This window comes from Alligator sinensis, unplaced genomic scaffold, assembly GCF_000455745.1.
Source record: "Alligator sinensis unplaced genomic scaffold, ASM45574v1 scaffold331_1, whole genome shotgun sequence".
Classification (NCBI taxonomy): Eukaryota; Metazoa; Chordata; order Crocodylia; family Alligatoridae; genus Alligator; species Alligator sinensis.
Genome location: NW_005842033.1, coordinates 2,468,215 through 2,480,397, shown reverse-complemented (window position 1 = coordinate 2,480,397; position 12,183 = coordinate 2,468,215). Strand labels below are relative to the sequence as shown.

The 12,183-nt window shown below is 43.4% G+C and overlaps 1 long non-coding RNA gene across 2 annotated transcripts in view; it reads left to right on the top strand.

Moving 5' to 3' along the window:
* The window catches only part of LOC112550091, a 32,546-nt gene that overhangs the window by 17,218 nt on the left and 3,145 nt on the right, over positions 1–12,183 (top strand). The window contains exons 2-3 of one of the 2 annotated variants that reach the window (XR_003093757.1): positions 9,643–9,771; positions 11,972–12,174. This is a non-coding gene — a long non-coding RNA (uncharacterized LOC112550091). Of the gene's footprint in view, positions 1–9,642; positions 9,772–11,971; positions 12,175–12,183 lie in introns of those variants that run through there. The other variant, XR_003093756.1, reaches the window with a different exon arrangement.

Here is a 12,183-nt window from a genome sequence, read left to right as displayed (position 1 = left end):
GTCCGCCGCAGGGAGCCCCCCCCCCCCCCCCCCCCCCATCCCCCAGACAAGCTGCCCATGGCCCCATCCCACTGCCCACCATGGCCCTACAGCCGCACATTATGGCCCCAGGCCACAAGCTCCATGCACTGCCTGGCTGGGCAGCAGTCACAGCCCTGCTCAACTCCCTTTCTCCCTCCCTATGGGGGCCTCTATCCCCCTCTCCCTCCCCAACCAGACTTACCTGTGGGAGCTGCTCTCCAGGCTATCTGGCGGCCATATACATGTACGTGCACATGGTGCCCCGTGCCTGACAGCCCTCCTCCAGCTCCCCCCAGCCCCTGCAGGCTGGAACTCTGGGAGAGCTCTTTGCAAAGGTGCAAAATCTGCGCATTTCTCCATTAAAATTACAAATTCACATTTTCCTTGGCTAAAAGGGAAAATACACATTTTCTCTGTTTTTCTGTAGGAAACAGAAATCCTGGATCCCTGGCTGTTATGAAAGGTTTCTGCCATGTTAATATCCCAAAGTTTTAAAATCAAAGCAGCAGAGATTTTCCCACCTGTTACAGATCAATTTATTTGTCAACTGCAGCAAAAGACTTTTGGTAATATTTTCAAAAGTGCCTTAATCACCTAGGAATCTAAGTCTTAATGGGACTTTAGGCAACAAACTCACATAGGCCCCTTTGAAAAAAATGTTATCATTTGTCATCTCAAGTATTTGATGGCAAGTCGCTAACAAATACAATTTTGACTTAGTTGATAACTTAGTGTAGATGTGTCAAATATTCAGTGGTGGTTCATGCAGTCCACTGTCTTGTCCCAGCGCCAGAAGGTAGGAGCAGGGTTGCCCGCTCATCTGGTTTATGTTCTCTCACCAGCCTCACACTGCTTCAGGAGTTATCAATGTGGCACCTACTGTAGCCACCACCAAATTTACAGTTCCCTATTGCGAGTGGCCCAGGGAATTGGCAGCGCTCAGCAGCAGGGGTGAGCGGCAGCAGCTACTGTAGCATGAGGCTGTGAAGTGTATACAAATTTATGTTAACCCTCCTGCTGCTGGCTGGACCAATACTTCCCCTCAGCAGCAGCTGCTCTGATCATGATGTTGGCACTTGTCATGACTGCCTGGTAACAACTGGACCTTTGGCAACCCTGGCCACAACTCAGACAGAATCTGCTTGAGGCATTGAGGGTGTGGCCTGCAGGTACCTGCAGAGCACTGAATATATCCCGTGGACCAGTTGACTTTGATGCCCCTGACTTAATCCAATAACTAGACCGCCACCAGCACCATGGCAAGGAAGTTTGGTGCCTGGGGCAAGCCCCGCAGCTACAGCCCACCCTCACCCTATGCACAATTCCAGTGGGCACATGCCCCCCACTTGCTTTCCCAAGAGTGCACACAGTGATGGGAGCCACCCTCCCCCTGTCCCCGTTCCCCCACCCATGAGACGCTTGCAGCTCTGTCCCACAGCCTGCCCTCACTGGGCTGTTGGTGTCCCTTCACTTCGGTACCCGGGGCAATCACCCTGCTCGCATCCCCTTGTTACGGCACTGATGGCCACATTCACATGTGTGTGCATGTGCATTTGTGGTGCCTCAAAGGCTTTTGAATTTGTGTTGCTGCTTTTTTCCCTGCAGCAACCTCATGCCCCTGCTTGTGGAGACGCAGCCTATGATTCTTAACAGTTGTAATTTCTTTTACAGTTACTATCTTATAGTGCCTTCAGTCAAATATATTTGATTCTTGTCTCTCAGTTAAATTATATGTTTACCTCTGGTTCCTGTTTCTTTTTTGGAAAAGCAAAATACACAGCTAAGATCAGATAGGAATAGAAAAAAACTGAAGTTGTATGGAATCACAGTTGTTAATTGTTTCCCAAATTAAAACTATTTTTCAAAGATATAAATATACCCTGTAAACACTCCAGATCTGTATCCTCTATAGAAAGAATCTTTGTTGTTTCCTATTCCTCCTGGTAAAGACATCTACTCCCACTTTTTAACATTGTTCCAGATGGCTGTATGATAATATAACTTTGTTAAAAAAATTGTTTGGTTTATTCTCCCATATCTATATTTTTTTGTTATTCTTTAATATTGGGATATTCAACCTTTTCATGAGGGCAACTATCCAGGATTTAACTGGCAGAGATGCCATTTGTAGAGCTTGTGCACCAGAAGTGGCTCAGTAGGTAAAATAAAAAAATGCATTTGTGAAATGTATTTTGCAGTATAATTATATTTTTAAGCATGTGGTCACTATTGTTATGAGAAGGTAATTTTGCTCTATTAGTTCTTGGTCTTTTCCTGCCCTAGTGAAGATTTTAATCACGTGCTGTGTCCTTTTAAAGTGACTGGGTGGAATTTTAAGTGGCAGGATACTAAAAAAAATAAATTATTCAGCTCTAGAGCTGCCATCATTTTGATGATTTGGGTTCAACCCCACAATGAGAGCATTAATTAGCTCCGGCTCATGAAGCAAGCTTTCAATGACTGTGTTCCTAGAATGATTTTGTCTCTTAGTTTAGCTTCTGTTCCTCTGTTTAACAATATGCCCAAGTATCTCATGCCTTGAACAAGAAATATAATTTTAATTTACATATTAAAGTATGAGGGCAGAATTGGGACAAGGGGAGTATGTTCCCTTTTTTTTTTTTTTGCAAATGTATCTTAATACAAAGAGAATTTTGAAAATGCATTGATCCATTTTCTCAGATGGGCTCTGGATTTTTCTGTGTTAATTAACACCAGTCCAGAGAAACAGGATAGCACTGTCATAATAAAATACCTTATGTTCCATCTCTCATAATATAACAGCCAACATTCCCAAATGTTTTTTGATTATTTTGGCAAGAAGCAGAATGTAGTAAGCTCCTCACTCCTGGTTAATTTCATAGATAATATTAGTGAATGGCCTGAGAACAGCTGAATTTACCCATGTACATAAGTATTTTCCAGACATAACTATAAATGTACCTTCAAGACAGGGTAGTAACCAAATGCTATCCGATAGTAGTTGTATACCCACTAGCCTGGATTATTTCAGAGCCAATAACACAGGGGTGATAAAGAACCAGGATGAAGACTTCAAATCTGGTTCAGATAGGATTTATCTTAAGCTGTTAAAGGAGCCTAGACAAGTAATGAACAGATCCCATCTGCAATTGGAAAAAAATCTCTAAGTACAAGTGAGGTAGCAAAAGTCTGAAAGCAAGCAAATGCAATGCAGTATCAACAGTCATAAAGGGATAAGTGCATCCCAGGAAACTGAAGCAGAACATTATTTATTTACCTAACTCTGTTCTTTGTTATTGTATATTCTCTGCATGAAATATTTAAAGGGAAGCTTTCATACTGTTAAAAACATTCTGATACAAATAGAAGAATTAGATCTCAGCTATCTCAATAGCCCATTGCTGCACTCTGAATCTGATCTTGCTATAATAAGCCAATGAGTGTTTTTCTCTGCACTTTACTGGGAGTGGAATTAGTCCCCAAGTCTTGTTTCTTTCCTCTCTTTCTGTAGTCAAGAGTACCAGCAAGAAAATCCATGCTCAGCTACTTGGATAATACTGTTTATTAAATACTTCACATAAAGGAAAAGCCATATCTGAATTTTCCCATATCAGTTGTTCATTTTGTAACCTATTCCAAATATATTTCTCTATACACCTTTAAAAAAAAAAGATAGCCCCACCTAGATGTCAGCAAACTTTTTATTTCCTTGTTTTATTTCCTTGTTATTTCCTTATTTTATTTCCACAAGTCTTTAAAAGTTCTTTATCTATCTTTCTCTCATCTGCCACTTTGTCAAAGAAATTGCTTCATTGCATGTCACAGCATGTATTTATCACAGAAGCTCTTTGTCATATATCCAAATGCAGACAGTAGGTATGTGGCGTAATTAATATGCTTACCAAGATTCCATAGCATTTGCCATTAAAAAATGTGTTGCTGGTAGCATCATTAACATTTACCACCAATAATGAACTGGTTAATTTTATGTCCTTTCAGAGAGTTCATAGTTATTACCAAGCCCATGCCAATATTAGAATAACTGGACAGAGGGTCTTCTGAGCATGCATGGAAATGATTCAATTTGAACCTGCAGATGCCTCTCCCGTCTAAGCTCCATTTCAGTCCAGATTCTTGATGAGAAGGTGCCTAAATCTAGGGGCGCATCTATACATGCTCTTTACTGCAGAGTTGACTAATTATCTCTGCAGTAGAGTGTTACAGTCTACACATGCACCCATATTAGGGCACAATAAACTAATTAACTCTGCCATAGGACAGTGCTGCCTGACACAAATACTCTCCTATGGAAGAGTACTTGTGTGCACTTAAGTGCTCATATAGACTGTGGCCGGGGCTGGCTGAGGCATGAGGGTGCTACAGTGTGCGGGCTACCTGTAACACCCTTATACCTGAGCCAGCCCCTCCACCACTCAGCACCACCTCCAGAGCCTGGGGCTGGCCTTCCCCCCTGGCCCCTTGCTCCAGCTCAGCTGCTCCTGGCGCAGCATCAGAGTTTATTCAGGTGCATTAATATCATGTGTAGCTGCGTCCACAGAATGTTTGAAGTTCAACTAAACAATGATTGCAATCTAATAGTCTGGTAGCTAGGCCACTTGCCCAAGAAGTGGAATATTGGACATTATATCTTCTGTAGCACATCTCTTACTTCCTAGAAGAGTACCTAATAGTAGCCTATGGAACAGGTTGAGTGGTGTGATGGGGTAACCTACGTACTTTTGTTGAAGCTGAGCCACTGGGAAGTTAAAGAGTTTAAGAGTTAAGGTGCCAGAATGAGAGTAAGCAAGAGGGAATCTTCCTTTGTAGTCTAGTGAGTAGGATATTTTGTGTGGAGTGGGCAGTCCTTGTTTTGGTCCCTTCCAGGTTTATTTCTATGTTTTGAGCCATAGCTGTCAAATGTAAAATGCATAAGCAGCCTTGCAAACAGGACTTTTGGATAGGGGTACACTGATAAAGATTTTCTTGGTTTATACCGATAGCCAATGATTAACCCACCATATTGGTTGATGCCGATCTGATAACCAATATTTAGTAATAGTGCAAGGCATTTTAAGCTACTGACATAAATAAACCTGTTGTTTGTTTTGCATTTATAACACACACACGCTTGCTGCCTGCTCTGGTCCTTGATGAGGAAGGCGGTGACCACCTTATTTTAATGCACGTTGCCCTCTTGCTGACAGCTCCCTGTGCTGCCATCCTGGGTGAGCGGGGTGGACCCTTGCGTGGACTGTGGCGCTGGACATGTTCGGAGCCCAAGAGCAAGTTGCTACCTCAGTACCAGTGGGCTTCACACAGCTGAGCTCCCACGGCTGCTGGGGAGAAGCCACTTTTGCAAAGATGCCAGCGAAGCAGAATGTCCCTTGCGTGGTGCCTTACCCTGCCCGTGTGCAGCCCAATGTTTCTGCAGCAGCCCCAGTGCTCAGGCCTCTGCTGTGCATACAGCACTACCATGGCAGCAGCAGTGACAGTAGCAGCAGCAGCAGGAGGAACTGGTAACAGGAGACCCTCACCATTCGCGGGGGATAGGTTCCTTCTGGTCCCTCTGTTGCTGAGTGTGGTGTCCTGTGACTGTCCCCCAGTGCCCTCCTGCTGCTCACTGGGACTTGAAGTTTGCTGAGGGCTTGGGCCAGCCCTGGGGTGCAGGGACTGGACTATGTTCACTAGGGTGCTCCAGGCATGTGGCTGTAATTATCAGCTACAACGACCAAACAAAGCCGGTAGCTAATAACATCATTTCTCATTTAACAGTGCCAATCCAGTAGGCAACCGATATATTGGTGTACCCCTGTTTTTAGACACATTGCACTAAGAGTTCGTGTTGAGTTCCTTTTAAACTTTTCAAAGTCACTGCTTTCTGAATACCATTCCCCACTCTGCAGCTATGACCGGCATCCTTTGTTTTTAAGTATAAGTTTGCATATGGCCACATTGAAGTACATCTTGTTTGAATGGGCCCGTTTTGCCAACTAATCCTATTAGGGTGGAGTAAACTAATGTACTCCGCTGTACTATCCTGCTGTGGAGTAAATTAGTTTACTCCACCCTAATAGGGGCGCATGTGTAGATGCCAAGACGTTTACTGCACTGGTAACTAGCTATTTACAGGTGTGTCTACATGTCGCCATATGGTGACATTGCTACAGTGCCATGCTTTAGTACTTCCTTTTGGAAGTACAGGAAACCCTTGCTTTTCACAGGTTCAGCATTCACAGTTTCAAATATTCGCAAATGCTGAACCCACATTTTAACTACACTTTATACACTTACAGGAGTTCCTCGGGAGCTTGCTACCACCGGGTTCCCGCTGCCGCCACCATGCTCCTGCCGGAGCCACCGGAGCCAGGCCCCACCCTGTCAGCCACCAGGGGCAGTGTGTCCACGAACACAGACGGCGTTCATGAATGCAGTGCCTTATTCGCGGATTTCGCTATTCGCAGGGGATATGAGAACCTATCCCCCGCGAATGGCAAGGGTCTCCTGTACTAAAGCACGATGCAGCAACTGCCCATATTGCACCATGCACATGGCACCCAGTTAGATTTTGCTGCTACATCACCGTAGCAGCATGATAAAATGGGGGAGTGTGCCACAATGGCAATGTAGCTGCCAATCACATGCAGACCCACATGATCACTACATCGCTGTAGTGCACTGTACGGCAACATAGCATGTTGTTATATCACCGTAGGGCATCATGTAAACATGCCCTATGAGTACTATCCTTCTGCAGGGTAAAAAAACTCCATAGCAGCACATGTGTAGACACTGGAGGGCTCTCTGGGGCACAAGGGTGCTTCAGTGTGGGGTCTGCCTGCTGGCTAGCCCCACAGTGAAACTCCCTTGTGCCCCAGCCAGCCCCTCTGCAGCACATTGAGCTAGGGAGAACAGCCCCAGCCTGGCAGGCTGACCCCCAAGGCCCCCTGCCAGCTCAGGCTGCTCCAACTTGACTCCATGTTGTGCTTGAATAAACTGTGGAACTTATTGCTCCAGGGTTAATTGCTTCCAGGCTCATGTTCAAATGGTGCATCCAGGACGCTTTAACTCCAGAGCAATAAGCTCTGCTGTTTATTCATGCACAGTAATAGCACATGTAGACATGCCCAATGAGAATTACAGTTATCAAAATATCTCCATTTTTATATATGTGAGATCAGAAATTAACTAGTTTCTTTCCATTAGTTTGCTCCCATGGGATCTTCATACATGATCCTTAGAAGATGCCCCCACCTGGCCATATTATAAAGGCCATTTTTTCAAAGATAAGGTTGAGCTAAGGACAGAGAGTGAGTAGGAATGGAGTATTGCTATATTGTCTTGATGTTACTTATTAGTATTGTTCTTTTTTATTATTTGTTAGTATATTTGCTTGTTTGTCTGGGGAACTTACTTGTGCATTTTTAAAAGACTATAACACCTGGGAAACAAATGGAAATATTAATCCAAACCTTGGATATTACATCTAAATGCTTGAAAATGCTAAAACCTACATTGTTCCCAGCATCATTAAAACAATAATTATCAGTACAATTAAAGAAGGGGTAGCAATTCTGCTAAGAAAAGCTGAGGTAATGGTAATATGATTCCTCCCCCAGCCACCCCCTTCATATGGCTAACGCTGGTGACAAGTTTAAATGTTAGATAGTGGCACCACTGGGTGCTCAGGCAAGTGAGATGATGATGCAGAGAGACACAGGCCCAACCTTGCACCACCCCTATGTAGCATTAGATACAACTGCAATGAGAAATAGAACCTTGAAGTCCTGACACCCAATATCTTTCTGTAGCCACAGGAAAAAGGTCTCTTCTTGTCTAGGCCCCATGTTCCTGGGAACAGTCTAACATTTAAGCAGCTGCTTTACTTTATGCATGTGATTAATCCCATTGAAACTATGGGAAACTATTCACATAGGCTAAGTGCAGACAGTCAAAAAGCTGAATTGATTCAGTCTTTGCAGGTTAGTTTAAGATGTAGAGATTAAATTGAAACAGAAGTGAACAGACATACAAGAAATGCAGCCACATGCCTGTAGTGGCTCAGGCCAGAAGCCAGGGGGCACTAAAGCACAGCTCTCTGGCACAAAGCCAGTATGGGCTATGTGTTTGCTTCCTCTTCCTGCTGCCCCTGAGGTCTCTGGGATTTGTCCAAAATTACAGCTGCAGGACTCTGCAGAGTTGCTCCTCACTTCCTCTTCCTGCTTCCAGGTGCCTCTGAAATTTGCAGTCCACAGTTGCAGCCAGTTGCAGCCAGCTAGTTTGAGCAGGGGAAGGTGTGTTTAACCCCCCTTCCCTGGCCCCAGACTCCAGCCTGGGTTTGCCTGGGGTGACAGTCCCCGCCTTGCAACCTGGGCTGCATGTCCAGCTGGGCTTGCCTCCCCCACCCCTTAGTCAGCCAGCCCTCACTGCTTCAAGTAGGGAGCAGAAGGACAGGGCCAGCCCTGCTCTTTGGAGCAGACAGCCCAGCCCAGCCCAGGACTGCAGAGCATGCTGCGATGCTGGGAGACTGTGATTTAACTTGACCCAGGAATGGGTTTGGGACAGAAGTTTCATAAACCGATTTGACCCAAATCATTTTGTTCTGATACTACATTCAGCCAGGTTTATCTTAAACCAGTTTCAGCCATTTTGAAACTGGCTTATGTGCACTGAACTTCTGTTCTGTTATAGGTTTAAACCAGTTTCTGTTCACTTAAATGGACTTATGTGTAACTTCTGTCCCTAGCCATAAGGTTAAGCACATGAAGTACTTTGCTGAACTGCAGCCAAGATCAAGTAATTTTAATCTCTAACTATATTTATCTTCCTCCAAAGATAAGTCTTATGATCTACATTATTAATGATTGCATGTATGTACAGTGTGCCAAACCCTGCAACCCTAGGAACTGGCACAAGGAGCCCGACCAGGATGTTTCCACTTGTATATAGGGGATGCTGAGGATTAGGGTCACAAGCCAATGGGCTCAGGTCAGCATAAGTGAATAAACATTAACATTACACATAGGATCCAGGTACATACATATAGGATCCAGGTGATAGGTAATAAACAGTGACACTGTGGTGAAATCACCCAAGAACAGGTAACATGTAGGGAACACCATGGTATGTACACTTGAGAAACCTTAAACCCTCCCACAACTCCAGAGAGACTTCCAACCAATCTCTGGCCCCAAAAATGCCGAATTGCCATCTGCCAGGGCTCCCACATCTGAGCCCTGCTTCTGCAGCTCACAGTGCTGGCTCTGCCACTCCTTCTCAGTCTCTGGCCATACATCTGTCTTACCTGCTACATCATGCACTCCTTTGCTGCTTTTCCACTTTCTCCCATCCCCTGCAGCCTTCTGGGGATTACAGTGCATGTTACAGATCATTCCGTTGATCCCCTGGAGGCTTCTGGGAGTTGCAGTTCATGTTACAGTATTACGGTACATGATATTCAACATTACAGTCCATTCCAACAGCAATAAGACAATCAGCATGTAGCAAAGTACTAGATATTCATTACAAGCAAGTCAGATCATTTTGCATTCATTTGAAGTAAATTTAACGGGGGTCTCTAAAGTTCAGTGTTCAATATTTGTAATACATCATTTATGCTGACATTGACTATCTGAATTCTAGTGTCCTCACCCTGGCAAATTTACAGTGAATTTCACTGACTGGAATCTTGTGGTTTGATCCTGCTTATTGTTGAACATCTGCAATTCCTCTTGCCTTCATTCAGATTTTGGCCATTTGTAAAGCTTCCTGGTAGGTATGAAATGTTACATTATTATCATGTACTTAACTATATTATATGTGGATGACCCTGCTTATATAATTATTCTCAGCCTGCCATACCATAAATATGTTATCTTTTGTAATAGTGATCATAGTTACCATTAAAAAATTGCCATAGGACAGTCTTTTAGGGGAACCTGCATTCTGGATTGTTGAAATTTTCCAAAGCCCGTTCGGCCAGATCTAGTTTTTCTGTATGTGGTTTGTATTTATAGGACTTTATATGTTGACCAGTATCACAGTATGCATTTGTTTGTTTCATCTTCAAGTCTTTGATATTACAGTCAAAGTTGTCCAACTGTGCCTCTTAGCTATTTTCCTCTTGTCTACTAAGACATCTAAAAAATTTGAACTTAACTGGCTCTCAGTAGTTTGGTATACATCACACACAGTCTCCTGAGTTCTTCAGCAATACACGGGCACAAAAAAAATGCATGGCTATGTTAGTATAAGTAACGTGCAATGGTAATTTTGTTCAGCAGAAACATTTTTACATAAATGGAACCTGATCTACTAATAATATTAAATTAATAAGTGTTCTGTGTTGCAGGATCAATCAGGTACCAGTGACCTTTTACATTTAAAAAAATCTTTAGTTTTTTTGTTGGTTTTTTTTTAAATCTTGATCAATGTCTTAAAATGCATGAATGAATGAATTGTGTTTATGGCAATGAGAGGCATCTGGGGGCACTGACTTCAGTCAGATATAATACAGGCAGGAAGTTTCTGCAAGCTTCTTCCATCCATCTACATCGAATCTTTCTTACTTTTGACATACCACACTTAGGGATTTTTCTTCAATTGGGGCTCAACTGTGTGCTAATTGACATGATGGTTTTTATGATAGAAAAAAAGGGGACTAGGAAGGGACCATTACATTGTATTTAATTTTGAACTGAGCCAGAACTTGTGTAAATATTTTCCAAATATTAATGAACCAGACAGTCATGCCAGAATCCAAATTCTTTGTTTCACATAAGAACAAAAAACAGATTACCTATTTTAAAGTCTAACTATGGTTTTAACCATGCAATTTAAGGAATCCTCATTTGCAGATTTTGGACTTTGATACTCAGCATCAAAATATTAGATAAGCATTCATATAGGAGTGAGCAGGTCCATTTGTCTAATAGCAGAATAATATAGTTTAGTGTTCAGATCACAACCTCAGGCCCTCTGTGCACGTGCTTCAGAGGAAATATCAGTTAGCTGTTCAAGACAGTAAGAAGCTTGCTTGTAGTAAAATACAGATGTAAGTGTTCGCAGGCTCAGGGCTTTTATCCTCAATGAATAGAAGGGTTCTTACCCAGCTGAAAACATTTTGCTTAGAAATAATATCTGAACACATTTGAAACAGTTAGCTTTTGAAATATAACAGTTTTGATTAAGCAGTGTACTATAACAAACACTGTTTGTCACTGCATATTTCATAAGGCACCATAAAACACATTTATATACTTTTTTAAAAAGCTTGTAAATTCTAGGCCTAGGAGAGAAAGTGTGTTTTCAAAACACATTGACTAACATGTCAGTTAGCATATATTAAAAGCATAGTATAGAGCTGGCAATTTGCTTTTTAACACACGGTATTTGAAAGGTATCACATGGGGTGCATCTACACGTTGATTTAAGGTGTATTAACCATTTTTAAGGTGCATTAAGAGTGCAGGTCTACATGTACATACCCTTAATGCACCTTAAAAATGGCGAGTTTAGGCTATTCATGCCTAAATTTGATACCTACAAAAGCTATTTTTTGGGGGGGAGGGAGCACAGAGTGATTGGCAGGGGGGGCCTTCAGGTCTTATAAGCAAAGCAGGTCTGTGTAGATACTGTACCTGGCTGGGAAGCCTCTAAGCCAGGGGCAGACAATTATTTCAGGTGGAGGGCCACTTAACGAGTTTTGGTGAACTGTTGAGGGCTGTATGGGTAGTCCCACCCCTTGACAGTTGCCCCGCCCCTTGTCACCATCTTGGGACCAGAAGTCCCACCACCTAACCCCTGACCTTTGCCTCCAGAAGTCCTTCCCCTTGCTCCCCCTGGATATACTCCTTTTGGGAGGGGGGTTGCCATCTTAGAACCAGAAAAAAACCAAATCATACACTAAAAGTCAAACACCTACTATAACATATTTTAATTTTATTACAAAAAATATTTTTGTCATGCGCAGCCCTGGCAGGGAAGATACCTGGCTCCAGCACATGGGGCTCCCTTCCTGCTGTGCTAGTGCAGGGGCTGCACATGAGTGGCAGGGAGCACTGGCGATACAGGCAACTGCACAGAGCCTGAGCCCCTCTCTGTGAGTGCAGCGCTGGCCGGAGCCACACCCCACCAGGACGCCTGCGCCCTGAGCGCCCCTGCTGCTGCTGCTGCTGCCGCCGC